The 14,934-nt window shown below is 43.5% G+C and overlaps 1 long non-coding RNA gene across 1 annotated transcript in view; it reads left to right on the top strand.

Annotated features, from left to right (window-relative positions):
* LOC136145682 (uncharacterized) overlaps positions 1-13,241 on the top strand; it is an 85,783-nt gene extending 72,542 nt beyond the window's left edge. Inside the window, exon 3 of the long non-coding RNA XR_010658829.1 lies at positions 13,074-13,241. This is a non-coding gene — a long non-coding RNA (uncharacterized lncRNA). The remainder of the gene's footprint in view (positions 1-13,073) is intronic.
* The last annotated feature ends 1,693 nt before the right edge of the window (positions 13,242-14,934 follow it).

The following is a 14,934-nucleotide window of genomic DNA, read 5'->3' as shown; positions in this document are numbered from 1 at the left end:
CTGTGGTAGGTATGTGTGCCATGCATGTACATGTTTGTGATATATGTAGAGGGTGCATGCTTTAGGTGTGTGTGGCGTGCATATGTGTACATGGGTGTGGTGCATGTGCTGTGTGTAGACACATGTGATGCATGATGTGTGTTTATATGTGGTCTGCCTGTGGCATGCACATGCGTGGGGTATGTGCAGAGTGCCTGTGTGTATGTGTGTACATGTGTGGTCTCCCAGCTGAGCAGCACGCCCTATGGGGGACCAGCTGCCCTCACCCCCAAAGCACCTCCACTCAGCGAGCTCTCAAGTGCTTCCTTGGCTGGACAGAGTCCATTTCCCAGGTAGCATGAAGGCTGCGTGACTCGGGTGGTCGTCCTTGACAACCGCCTCCCACATACATCAGCCGGCCCAGCCTAGTACTGCGCGGGAACTAATCTGCCATGATATTGGCAGTCACACTGGTGTGCTCCAACCACCCACGTGCACGTGAGGGGCGCCGCACACAACTGCACACACCACCCCAGCCGGGCCCCCGACAGTACTGCGTTCTTAACAAGCAGGCTAGGCTCATCAGAGGGAGACGCGGGCTATAATTCTGTGTCGCCTGGGCTCTTGGCCCGGGTTTGTCTCAGGTCTCATCAGGTCTCATCCATCGCAAGCAGCACGTGGCTTGTTAAAAGGGCACAGTTAGAGAGGGGAAGGAGTAGGGCTCACCAGCCAGATGCCACGGTTCCCACCCTCCCTCTTTTTCTCTTTCCAGCTTTTAAAATGTCTCTGTCTCTCTTAGTTTAGCCTTCTCCCATCCACCCACTAAAAACTATGTACCTGTAGTAATTACCATTTATCAAGTACCTACTCTGTGCCAGGTACAATCTTATGCCATCTCCGATCTTCATGACAACCCAGTAAGGTCAGCATTCTCAGCCCACAGTATCAAAAGGGAAATTGAGTCTGTGGGCTTAGGAGGCTGCCTGCGTGGAGGAGCATGACTGGGAGGCCAGGCGTGTGTGGCCCTTCCCACCCACAAGGGCCAGCATTGTCTGAGTCCTCCAGAAAGGGGAAGAGAGTTCTTCCCCACCTAACGTTTGTTACAAGGGAAATGCTGTGTTCTCATCTAAATTTCTCCAAAAAGTTGGAAAAGCCCTATTTCCGTATAATTTCTCTTGACAGCCCCAGGCACCAAAAGTTAAAATCAGGAGACACCTGCAAGTACCCCAGCTTTTCATAGCTCCAGCTAAGAGTGCAGTGACCAAGAGCTCCTTTCTGCCAGCCCTGTCCTCAGGCTGTGCCTTGGAAGGACTGGCCCCTAGCCCATTACTGATCCTCTAGGCCAGTAAACCAGGCCCCGAAGCAAATAAGCCCACTCTCTCCGTTTATTCCTTTCAGCCACGTGGGGCCTTCAAAGACCTGTTTGCAACAGAGGTGTGCTCTGCCACAGTTTTCCTCCTAGCATCTAAATTGGCTCTTCTCACCTCTGGCTCCTTAAGAAAAACCTGTTCCTGATTGCAAGGATGCATCTGTTGCATGTTGGCAAGAGAAGAAATATAATGTGATGGCTATGAATGGTGCTTTAGAGTTAGACTTCAGAGATTCAAATCCTGTTTACACCGCATATAAACTCTGAGATGTGGCTGGAACTCTGCTCAATGTTATGTGGCAGATGGGAGGGGAGTTTGGGGGAGAATGGATGCGTATATATGTATGGCTGAGTCCCTTTGCTCTTCACCTGAAACTATCACAACACTGTTAATCAGCTGTATTCCAATATAAAATAAAAAGTTAAAAAAATTAAATAAAAGCAATGGAGCAAGAGACCTGGACAGTGAAAAATAAACTTCAAATCATGCAATGTTATTTCAGCTCCCACAACTAAAACAACTCTTGTTAAGGTCCACTTATTGCTAAATTCCTATGGCCTACTTTCTTTTTTAATTATGTATTTACTTATTTATTTTTCATTTTAAATTGATTTTTTATTGATGTATATAATTGATGTGTGTCATGCGTGCTAAGTTGCTTCAGTCTTGTCCAACTCATTCGACACTATGGACTGTAGCCCTCCAGGCTCCTCTGTCCATGGGATTCTCCAGGCAAGAATACTGGAGTGGGTCGCCATGCCCTCCTCCAGGGGATCTTCCTGACCCAGGGATGGAACTCATGTCTCTACATCTCCTGCATTGGCAGGCAGAATTTTTACCACTAGCACCTATAGTTGACTTACAGTATTATGTAAGTTACAGGTATACAGTATAGCAATTCACAAATTTTAAAGGTTATACTCCATTTATAGTTATTGCAAAATATTAGCTATATTCCTCATGTTGTACAATATATCCCTGTAGCTTATTTTATACTTAAAAGAAACTTTGAGATGTGTTGATTTGCTTCAGTCCTCTAAGCCTCAGTTTCCTCATCTGTGGTGTAAGGAGAATATAATGCTCAAAGCTCTGAGCATGGTATCTGGCCCCCAGGAAAAGTTCAGAATGTTCACAGTTATCATTAGAGTTTTCAGTTGGAATGAATAGGAGACTGGGTGAAATTTGCATGATTGTACTTTTACAGTAAGCCATTAATGATGCATCCATTTAGTTTTCAACTCTGAAAGAACATAGATTTGATTAATTACAACAGGAATTTAAAATATTTCCATTATTCAGAAATAACCTACAGAGAGTCCAAGCTCGTGCCTCCCTCCTTCCTCCCTTCTTTCTCTTTTTTTTTTTTTTTTGAGAGATAAATAGCAATTTTGCTATTGAATTCACTGGCTCATCCTTACCCTGGTAACAAGCTAAAGCTTTAACCTTGATTAAGCAACATCAAATCTGATGCAAGTTCTCCCCACCTTCAGGCCAACCCCTGCTTCCCAGGCTCAGCCTCGCCCTGGACTCTTCCCCCCTACTTAGCATCAGCACACTGCCAAGGCTAAGCACCTCAAATTTTTTCTTTGAAATAGTTGTCTGCCTACTTGAAGTTGGAGCATTTTATCTGTTCTGCAGGGTGGTCCTGTCCCTCAGAAAGTGCTTGAGCATGTTAAGTTGTTTGAAAGGCTTCTGAAATGAAGTAGGGTCCAAACCACACCCCTCCCCGTATTTCTCAGCTGAGTTGCACTGGCATTTGCTCGTGGCCCTGAAATGCCTTCCATTTACCCTTCCTGTGAATGCAAGGCAGGAAAAATCTCTTGGCACAACAAATTCAGAGCAATGGAGGGGGTTTTGGCACTTACTGTGACTCAAGGCAGACCTATTTCTAGATGGTAAAGTATGAAAAGAGAGTGATTAGTTTAACATTGAGGAAAATTGAATGTTGATAAATGAATTGCTTTCACTCAGTCTTTCAGATTCTGTCCCTCACACCCACATCCTTAAAGGTACCAATTTCCTGGACATCATCCTTAGGTTAATCTCAATTCAAAAGGATGCACTGACAGCATTGAATCAGTCATTCTTATTCACAAAGCTCTAAATTCCACTAAAGTATTAAAATTTGACAATGGACTTCCAATTTGGGACCTAGACCTACTCACTGATAAGAGTGACCTCCTCATTATGGGTGAAGACATATTTGACACTAAATTTGTTGCAAATTTTAACAGTGTTCAGCCTCGAGCCCGTGAGTGACTGTATCCTACATGCATTGGTACCTTACTTGGATTGAAAATGTGACAAATCAATGATAGTCCTTTCACCCAAGGCCATATTCCCTTTACATGAAGGTCATGTATGCACTAATTAGACAAAATATAAATAATCTTTCTTTCAGCTTTCAGTATTAGATCCTGAGGATCGTGTCAAGAAACCACAGGGAGCCCAGCTCCTGTCATCAGGTTGTCTTTATTTGCTGATGATCTCCTTAAATCACAGAGTGATATTGAATGCAGTTCCAAAATAAGGAGTGTCAAGTTCCAAGGGACATTTGTTTAAAAAGCCTATAATGTTATAGAAAAGGTGATGTGAACCTTGACTCCATTTGCTTTCCTGTGTCATAGAAACTTTGAGGACAGGAGAAAAATATAACTCCTGCTGGGAAGGCCTGTCAAATCCTTCCTGGGGGAGCAGATACAGAAGAACGTGTATCATTTCGATCAGTTTAGCAGCTGATTTTGTAACCAAAAGTGGGATCTGGCTGCTCTTTGCTCAAAAGCCATTAAAGAGGCCAAGCTGGTGGGAAAAGAAAGCTTGCTTTATCTTGATGCTGGCTACCAGTGGGAGGAGGGGAAGTGGTCGCCTGTCTAAAGGCTGACTCCCTACAACCCCTACTCTGACAGCCAGTGAGTAAGAACTTTGGTAGGCTGAGGGAAGGGGCTACATGAAGACATAGCACAGTCAGTTCTGACAATCATCTTGAATTTGGTCATCAGTGGTCTGAGCAGCATTGTCTTGTTTTAAATCCAGTAATCTTCAGTTCCAGGATCGGTTTGTTTCCATTTCTTGGGGCCAGTTCTCAGAATTGGACAGCTTCTGTCATGCCTACGGCCTGGTCATCATGTAGGTAACTTCTTCTACCTGGTGGGGGTGTTAGTATCAATAAGGCAGCTCACAGGATATGGCTCAGAATATTATCTTTGGCCCTTGAGAAGAAACCAAAGGTCCTTGACTTTTTTAGTGACTGCATTATTATTATTATTATTTGGTCTCCTTTGACTGTTTTCCTTTGTTTCTGCATTTTCTTACTTCTCTGATTAAACTTACTCTTTGGTTTTTTTTCCCACAGACAAAAGGCAGGCAGAGGACAGAGAGAGGTAAGGACCACAGGGTCCTGCTCTGTTTCAGCTTCATCCTTGCTGTAGGATTCATTGATCTGGTCTCTAATTTGTATAAAGCTTAGAATTTTTGACCTTGAGTAAAGTGGGTGGACTCCATTTTTTTTTTCCTGTTAAATATTTATCTTGAAGATGTTGAGAAAAGTGTACTGGCATAGTTTTCATTCCAAGATGCCCATTCTCTAAACTTAAAAATAAAATAGACATACTCACCGGACAAAGAAATAGACCAGTTTGCTTCTTGAACACAGGAGATGGAGTGGGGAGGGATAGGTGGGTGGGGGAGTTAGGGGGGCAGGGCAGTCTCAAGGAGCCTGAACAGAAGCTGGCTTCTTCCACCCTCAGCCTCTTGTCTCCCAAAACACAGGTGCCCCCAAATAAGATTATCAGATAAAATCGGGATGCTCAGTTAAATATAAACTTCAGATAAACAACAAATAATTTTTTACTTGAAATTTTTTCCCAGTATTACGTATCACTTTTCCTTTGCTCAAGCTGGCCACCCTGCCCCAAAAGCCTTTAAACAAATGCTCTGCAGCTGTCCTGGGCAGTCAGAGCTAAAGAGATGGATAATCCCCCAGAATCAAAAGCGGGGTAGTACCTAAATGTCACTAAATCAACCTTTCATTTTACAGATGATCAAACAGAGGTCAAAGAGATAAAAACCATTCTCTAAGAACGCATAGCTCCTGGCTCTTATCTCCCAGGGCAGTGCGGCACCCTCTAAGGAGTCTGCCTCCTACCACTTCTCCTTGAGACTGGATTCTGACTTTAAAGTTAGCACGTGAGCATGTGCATCCGTGTCTCTGTGCCTCTGTCTACGACAGCAATAAGAACATGGCACAAGTAAGTTCCATCACCTCCCAGAGAAGGGAAAAAGGACGGACCACCTTCTTGGGTAAGGAATGGGGTGGGGGTCGGGGAACAGAGCAGAGGTAGGGGAGACAAATTACAGAGAACAAAGCACAGATTAGCATCTTAATAAATTATCCTGCCGCCTTAGACTCACTGGAGCTAGGCTTTCTCAAAGCGGGGGCACGTTCACGTAGTAACTTGTGATTACTGTGGTCGGTTATAGAACCTTCCCCTGGAGACCTTTCCAAATCAGACAGAAAACCATTTGTCTTTGTTAGCCAAGTTGCAGCCCTGCCTAGAGGCCCACAGGAGGATGAATCTAAATGACTTCCCCAGAACTCTTCTGACCTTGGAATCTATGAAAATTTAAACAACTAATATAATAATGTTCAAATCTAAGACTAGAATAAATGCAAAAGTAGCTTGGTATTATTACAGAGCTTCAGTGTTGCTCAAGGCTTTACAGAATGAAGGAAAATCCCTCTTAAGGCTATGGGAACGCCCGGGTCGCTTTCTTGAAGCTTTACAAGGAAAGTGTAGCATTGGTTGATGATGATTAAGGATGCTATTTATATGCATATAGGACACTCAATTTCCTTACCATTTGCAAGGGATACATTCTAGAGAGTGCCTGAAACAGGAAAATGCATTGTTCAGCTATAAACTGGGATAACCAAGGTCAGAGACCGAGACACCCAGACTCCCAATTTCCCAGACTCTGCAGTGACTCAAGGGGCTTCATTTCCAACTCTCCCAGTTCCGATATCTTCTGCTTTCTCTTTGTAAGCTGATTAGGGGCGCAGGGAGAGTGCTCAAAGGAAGCTCCCACATTCCTTGTGCCTTGCTGTTATTTAGTCTCTTAGTCGTGTCTCCTTTTTGATCCCATGAACTGTAGCCCCACCAGGCTCCTCTGTCCATGGGATTTCCTAAGGCAAGAATACTGGAGTGGGGTGCCACTTCCTACTCCAAGGGATCGTCCTGATTCAGGGATCAAACCCTCATCTCCTGCAGAGGCAGATGGATTCTCTACCACTGTGCTACCTAGGAAGCCCCCCTGTGTCTTCAGTGGTCCTATACTGGAGATACAGGGAGGTCACCTGCTCCCCAGCCCTGAATGAACTGGGTGAGGGACCTGCAAGGTGGAGTCAAGTTGTCTGGGACCCAAGTGACAAAGACTGGGACCAAAAAGTAGGAAATACAGCACTGCCTATGGAAGCTTCCCACATAACCCAATTCACCCAAAATTTAAGCCATGACTATTATAGTTGGAATTGTTTCACACATATAGGGGCTGGGAAAGGCTTTGGAGCCTACATGGTCTCAGCTGTTCATTGAACCAGTGAAGAGAGAGGGACTTATGACCAGAAATATTTTTTCAACCTTTGTTGTTAGGGGAGCATCCTTCTTCCCTGCACCCATAGAAGCAGACTCCTTAGCATGAAAGCCCTGCCGTCCACCCACTCGTTACTCCAGGGAAGAAAGAGTGACTTAATATGCTGGAGAGTTTTGGAAGAAGAGGGCTTCCTTGGTGGCTCAGACAGTAAAGAATCTGCCAGCAATGCCAGAGACCCAGGTTTGATCCCTGGATCAGGAAGATCCCCTGGAGAAGGGAATGGCAACCCACTCCAGTTTTCTTGCCTGAAGAATCCCATGGACAGAGGAGTCTGGCGGGCTACAGTTCATGGGGTCGTAAAGAGTCAGACATGACTGAGCCTCTAACATCTGCTACTTGTTTGAAGAAGAGGTTGTTCCCCTGGCCCCATCCTCCTCCGTCTTTCCTGGGGATGAGTTGTCCACTAGAAGCCTTTTCTGCTTGTCTCCTTCAGGGAAGGTGCTCATCTGGTAGGGAGGGGACACGATGGTCTGTTCAGGTACAAGGCTGTAGAATAAGTCTGCTTAAATCTACTGTTCAGCATTTGGAAGACCACTTGTCTTCCAAAACAAATATGTCACCTTCCTTTTTTAAAACTGAAATATAGTTGATTCACATTGCTGTGCCCAGTGCCAGTTTGAGGCACAGTAAATTAACTGTATATATAATTTTTCAGATTCTTTTCCATTGTAGGTTATTATAAGATATTGAATATAGTTCCCTGTGCTGTTCAGTGGGACGTTTTCCTTTACCTATTTTATATATAGCAGTGTGTATCTGTTAATCCCAAACTCCTAATTCATCCCTTCCTCCCTTTCCATTTCCCCTTTGGTAATGATAATTTTTTTTATGTCTATGCATCTGTTTCTGCTTTGTAAATAAGTTCATTTGTATTATTCCTTTAGGTTTCAGATATAAGTGATACCATGTGGTATCATATGTCATATGAGGTCATTTGCCTGATTGTGAACCATTGTCTGATTCACTTCACTTAGTGTGATAATCTCCAGGCCCATCCGTGTTGCTGCAAACAGCATTATTTCATTTTTTTATGGCCGAGTAATATTCTGTCATGTGTGTGTGTATCTCACATCTTATTTATCCTTTCATCTGTCTATAGACATTTAGGTTTCTTCCATACCTTGACTATTGTAAATAATTATGCCACACTCTTGAATACCAACTTTTATAGTAATATAGCTAAAAAAAAATTTAGCCTCCATCTGCCTTAGTCTTTTGCCTTATTTCTCAATTTGTTCTGAATTCCAGCAGATGTGCTGGGACCCCTCAAATCCCACATTCACACCAGGGGCTCTCAAACATTCTCCAGTTACCTCCAGCTTAAAAATCTCATGTAAACCCTCTCCCCAGAAAAAATGAGTTCTCTGAAGCCAATATATGGGCTTAAACATCACTTGAAACACCCCTAGTTAATTTTCATGATGAATTATAAAAGTTGATGTATAGAGCAAGCCAGAAAGATTGATTAAACTTCTTCTAGGAGTTTATAAAAGCACTGGCATTTGACAAGCATCTGCCTACCAACATTCAGCTATTCTGAACCCACATCAAGTTTGACTTATTTCGCTAATTAAATGAGCAATTACTGAGGGACTGGTACATGGCAGGCCCTCATTTAGGCACTAAGGAGGAACACAAAGAAGGACAAGATAGTATTCATGGCCTCAAAAAACCCAAAGTCTAACGGAAAATACACAATAGTAAAATTTCACAATACAATGTACCTTGCATTTGGTGTGGCCATATCATTCAACTGTTGTCAAGGGAGTGAAATTGGAAGTGGTATGTACAACCTTCAGTTCATGTCCCTACAAGCAAGAAACAAAACCTCCCCTTCCATTTTCTCCCTTTCCAATTGCTAGAATGTGACTGTAATGGGGAAAGCTGGAGCATCCATCCTCTACCTCAAGATGAAAGCTACAGAGTGAGATGACAGAGCAAGAAGATGTCAAGAACCCTGGAAGAGGTGGAGAGGAATTCCCTGGTGGTCCAGTGTTTAGGGCTCAGCGCCGTCACTGCTGTGGCCTGGGCTCAGCCCCTGGTCAGAGAAGTAAGACCCCACAAGCCATGCGTGTATATGTGCATACTCAATTGCTAAGTCATGCCTGACTCTTTGCGGCCTCATGGACTGTAGCCCACCAGGCTCCTCCAACCATGGGATTTCCCAGAATATAATACTGGAATGGATTGCCATTTTCTTCCCCAGGAGCTCTTCCCAACCCAGGAATCAAACCCACATCTCCTGTATCTCTGGCATCACAAGCAGATTCTTGACCCACTGAACCACCTGGGAAGCCTCGAGCCAGGCATGGTGCTGCCAGAAATAGAAGAAGAAGCCTGGGGGCTGACACTGCTGTGCAAACACACCAGCCCTGGAATGCTTACCTGGGTTTTTCTTTGGGTGAGAAATAGAATTCCATCTCGTTTAAGCACTATAATTTTAGAACTCTTTGTTACAGCAGCTAAACCAGCATCTAAAATTTGAGTTAATACAATCTGCAGAGATGCAGACTCTTTGGAGAATGGTGCATTTGATATGATGAGCCCAGGGGCAACAGAAATTTTTGTTCTGGTGTTATAGACATGAAACTAAGGCAAATCAATTATATCTTCTAGCAAGTCAGAAGAATAGAATCAGAGCTAGAATTTTCCTCAGATGTTTCTAAGTCTAATACTTGCTTTACTTAATGTATCTTGTATTCAAGGATAGCCCTTAAAGCAGATTCTTCCAAGAAAGTCTAAGCAGTTGACCAGTGGCTGCTTAGGCACTTTGTTGAGCACCGAGGTTGGAAAATCAAGCAAAAACAAGGCTCTTGCTTTCATGCCCAAAAGTTGGTGATGGGCTTCCCAGGTGGTACTAGTAGTAAAGAATCCACCTGCCAATGTAGGAGACACAAGAGACACAGGTTCAATCCCTGGGTTGGGAAGATCACCTGGAGTAGGAAGTGGCAACCCACTCCAGAATTCTTGCCTGGAAAATCCCATGGACAGAGGAGCCTGGCAGGCTATATAGTCCATGGGGCTGCAGAGTTGGACATGACTGAGCAGTCATTCATAGTTGGTGATAGGGGTTACTTTATCACAAAAATGAGTGTGTAATTATGTACTCACACTAGTTTGCTTAAAGGGAAGGAACATGGACTTCAGGGAACATATCCAAAAAAAAAAAAATGTGACCTAAATAAGTGTCCCTGGGAAGGCTTTCTTAAGGACATATGCTTGAGCTGCACTCTAAAGGATAGAAGGATTTAACCAAGTGGAAAATGGGAGAGACTGAATGTTCCAGACAGAAGCAACAGCATGTGCAAAGGCCCTGTGGTGACAGGAAGCTTGGCAGGTGTGAGGAATTGAATGAAGGTCTGAGAGACAGGGAGACAGTGGTACCTGATGAGACAGAAAGATAGTGGAGCCAAATCATAAAGAGTCTTGAGTACCATGTTAAGGACCTTGGTCTTCAACCTCATAGTATTTCATACAGAAGGAAGGATTTAAGCAGAGGATGAGGAAAGGGGGGAGGATGACATGCTCATATATGCAAACTAAACACTGCCTCTATTGTGACTAACAGATGGGGCAGGGTACAGAATGAATGCAGGGAAAATATTGCAGCTGCCTAGATAAGAAATGAGTACCATTCAGTTCAGTTCAGTTCAGTCGCTCAGTCGTGTCCAACTCTTTGCGACCCCATGAATCGCAGCATGCCAGGCCTCCCTGTCCACCACAAACTCCCGAAGTTTACTCAAACTCATGTCCATCGAGTCGGTGATGCCATCCAGCCATCTCATCTTCTGTTGTCCCCTTTTCATCCTGCCCCCAATCCCTTCTAGCATCAGGGTCTTTTCCAATGAGTCAACTCTTCGCATGAGGTGGACAAAGTATTGGAGTTTCAGCTTCAGCATCAGTCCTTCCAATGAACACCCAGGACTGATCTCCTTTAGGATGGACTGGTTGGATCTCCTTGCAGTCCAAGGGACTCTCAAGAGTCTTCTCTAACACCATAGTTCAAAAGCATCAATTTTTTGGTGCTCAGTTTTCTTCACCGTCCAAATCTCACATCCATACATGACCACTTGAAAAACCATAGCCTTGATTAGATGGACCTTTGTTGGCAAAGTAATGTCTCTGCTTTTTAATATGCTATCTAGGTTGGTCATAATTTTCCTTCCATTAGGACCAGAGTTATGTCAGGGAGTGGAAATGATTATTAGCTGGATATTAATTTCCTGGCATAAAAGGGAATCACAGCCTTGCCAATCAGGTGTAGTTCACATAGAGATCTCAAAAGAGGCAAAACTGAAACCACAAAATTATATAAATGGTGTGAATTGCAAGTGTAACAAACTTCCAGAATCCACTATGGTAAAAATTTGCTTTTGCTAGAAGTTTTGTCACCTTTGACAGAATAAAATTTCTGGGTTTAATTTTTGTATTGGTTTCACTGTCTTCCTCTTCTTAGGGGGCCAACAAATCTCTAATCATGTAAGTTACATCCAGGATAATAATTTGAGCCCTTTACTAGAAACAAGTACACATCCACATTTGTTAAGTGACTAATACAGAAATCAATGACCATCACATTCTCTGGATATGTCTCTACTGTTTTCTGTTGTTTCATCCCACTTGTTTTTATGCTGCCTTTCTACTAAAATGGGGAAATAATAATCTCTTTGTTTGTCTAAAAATATCTCTTTGTAAATATTCTTCAAAAGCTCGTAGGCTCCTTGAGTGAAACTATTTCCCTCCCTTTTCTGCCAGAAGTGCAAAGATAAGTTATTTCTTGATGAAATTATTGACTGTACCTCCCGTAAGATTCCCTTCATTAGCAAGTAAATATTCCCTCAATAACAATGGATGTGGAATGGAATAAAAATGGAAGAGTGTGGAGAATATGAAAATTCTTAGATTTAATAAAAGATTTCCAAGGGGATCCAAGGAGGCTGGTCTTAAACAGAAGGGACTTGGCAACTCACAGTAGGCACCTCCCCTCAGTGGGAGGGGCTTGCAGCCTCAAGGGGTGTGGCCTCCACCGAAAGGTGAAGGAACATCAATTACTGCTGGAGTCTGTGTTGAGCTGTATAATAACAATACAGTTTTAAAATTTAATTCTGAAGAGCCTGGATTTTAGGCTTTTTTCCTTGAAATAAGGTTTTCCAATAAGCCTTTTTAGAAGTCACTTTCTGAAATACAGAAACTCAAATGACGATCGCAAGAGTGGTCCTTAAAAACCTTTAACTAGGAGGGAGAAAAATCATAGCGTTTATGTTGTTGCTATGTACATGAGAACTCTATGCAGACCAACTATCTTGGTTTTCCTGGGACCCAGGGTAACTCCACAGCTTTCCAGGGGATGCTAATGGTAAAGAATCCACCTGCCAATGCGGGAGAACTTATGAGACAGGGGTTGGATCCCTGGGTTGGGAAGATACCCTGGAAGAGGGCATGGCATCCCACTCCAGTATTCTTTCCTGGAGAGTCCCAGGGACAGAGGAGCCTGAAAGGTTACAGTCCATAGGGTCATAAAGAGTCAAACACGACTGAAGTGACTTAGCACACACGCAGGCAGGGTAACTCCTGGACACAGAACTCTTTGTTTTAAAACTGGAATGGTTAGGAGAAAACCGATATAAGCTGGTCACCCTCCCTAATATATATAGTTTATTCATCTGCTGAAAAAGTTTAAGCATCAGTCAATCAGTACATATTTATTGAGTACTGCTCAGTACTTTACTAGGTACTGTGAGAAAATAAGTCATCGGTACATCTCTTGCCTGAAATTTTGTAGCTCCTTCAGTGCTTCCCAGGAGTTTATAATTTCTCTAAAATACTCAAAGTGTGCTAAGTGGCTTCAGTCGTGTCCAACTCTGTGCAACCCTATGGACTGCAGCCTGCCAGGCTCCTCTGCCCCTAGGTTCCCCAGGAAAGTATTCTGGGGTGGGTTGCCATGATCTTCCTGACCCAGGGATCAAACCAGCGTCTCTTACATCTATCTGCATTGGCAAGCAGGTTCTTTACCACTAGCGCCACCTGGGAAGCTAAAAACAACTCAATGATTGTTTGCCAAACATTATTTGTCAGGCACTGTGGTTGGCCCTTGGAATACGAAGATGAATGAGAAACTGGGTCTGGCCATGAGGAACCGAACTCCTTCTTGAAGAACAGAAAACACAGTAAGATACAACACAGTTTGGTAAGGGCTGCTGTAGAGCTGGAACAAAGGCCCGGGCATGCCCTCCGTAGCAGGCCCCAGCTAACTACGGCTGCGGCTGTGTGCACGCACAACCCTGGCACCGAGCGGCATGAGTTATGGTTCGTGCAAGCAGCGGTCTGGACTCAAGCTAATAAATACTGTAATAATTCAAAGGAGGGAAAGAGCCCTCTTAGTGGGGTCATCACGCCTATGTGTACAGATAAAAAGCTTATTGAAAAGACAGGATTTAAGGTAGACTTGGGTCAAATTTTAATAGGTACTTCTACGTATTGTAATTATACATTGTAATGTATACAATTCCTCATATTCATGTAAATATGAATAAATATAAAAGAGGCTCTCAAATGGACCAATCATACTAGTGTGTTTTAAAAGAAGATTGTGACTTACGCAGTTTTGTGCACCTGAGGTGCTAAAACTAAGCAACAACCAGCAAGAAAAGATTAACAGGCAGAGATGACGTAGAGAAAATCCTAGGTAAGTGTAATAGTATCACTAAAGATTTAGACTAGAGGAAAGAAAGATTAATATCCCTTGGTGGGAAACAGATTTAACCAAGGAAGTGAGTTTGTTGGGGATCCCCAATGTTTTTGGCACCGGGGACCAGTTTTGCTGAGGACAGTTTTTCCGTGGACCGGGGTGGGGGATGGTTTGGGGATGACTCAAGTGCATTGGGGGTTCCCTGGTGGCTCAGATGGTAAAGCGTCTGTCTGCGATGCAGGAGACCCGGGTTCGATCTCTGGGTTGAGAAGATACCCTGGAGAAGGAAATGCCACGCCACTCCAGTACTCTTGCCTGGAAAATCCCATGGACGGAGGAGCCTGGTAGGCTGCAGTCCATGGGGTCACAAAGAGTCGGACACACTGAGCAACTTCACTTTCACTTTTCACTTTCACTTTCAAGTGCATCACATTTAGGTTTTGTGCACCTATGAGGATCTAATGCTGCTGCTGCTGCTCTTCTGATGGGAGGTGGAGCTCAGTGGTAATGCAAACAGTGAGTAGTGGCTGTAAATACAGATGATGCTTCACTCACTCGCCCACGACTCATTCCTACTGTGCAGCCTGGTTCCTAACGGGCCATGGACCCATTCCAGGCTGTGGCCTGGGGGTTGGGGACCCCTGATGTGGAAGACAAGGATTGAGAAAAATAGGTTAGAAGACATGGAAACAACATAAGTGTCCGTCAACAGCTGTATGAAAGGGAAGTGGTAGATGGATAGATACATACATATGTATAGATGCAGTGGAATACTTCTCTGCCATAAAAAAGAATGGAACTTTGGCATTTGCAGCAACATGGATGGATGGAGGGTGTTATGCTAAAGTGAAATAAGTCAGTCAGAAAAAGATAGTGATATTGCTTACATGTGGAATCTAAGCAATGCAAGAAACTACTGAATGTAACATTTGAGAAGCAGACTCACAGATATAGAGAACAAACTAGTGCTTACCAGCGGCAGGGGGAATATAGGGATAGGAGAGTGGGAATTACAAACTCTAGGTGTAAGTAAGGCTCAAAGATTTATTGTATAACACAGGGAATATAGTCAATATTTTGTAACAACTATAAGTGGGAAGTAACCTTTAAAACAGTATAAAAGTCTTTTTAAAAAAATAGATTAGGGTCAGGTGATGAAAGATCATGAATTTCTGAGAAGTATGGAATACCTTCTGTAGATGCTGGAGAGCCATGAAGTCTTTTGGAAAGCAAAGTGCTTGGTGAAAG

Source organism: Muntiacus reevesi, chromosome 13 (assembly GCF_963930625.1).
Source record: "Muntiacus reevesi chromosome 13, mMunRee1.1, whole genome shotgun sequence".
NCBI lineage: Eukaryota > Metazoa > Chordata > Mammalia > Artiodactyla > Cervidae > Muntiacus > Muntiacus reevesi.
The sequence above is the reverse complement of the archived record's forward strand: the minus strand, read 5'-3'. Positions and strand labels throughout refer to the sequence as shown.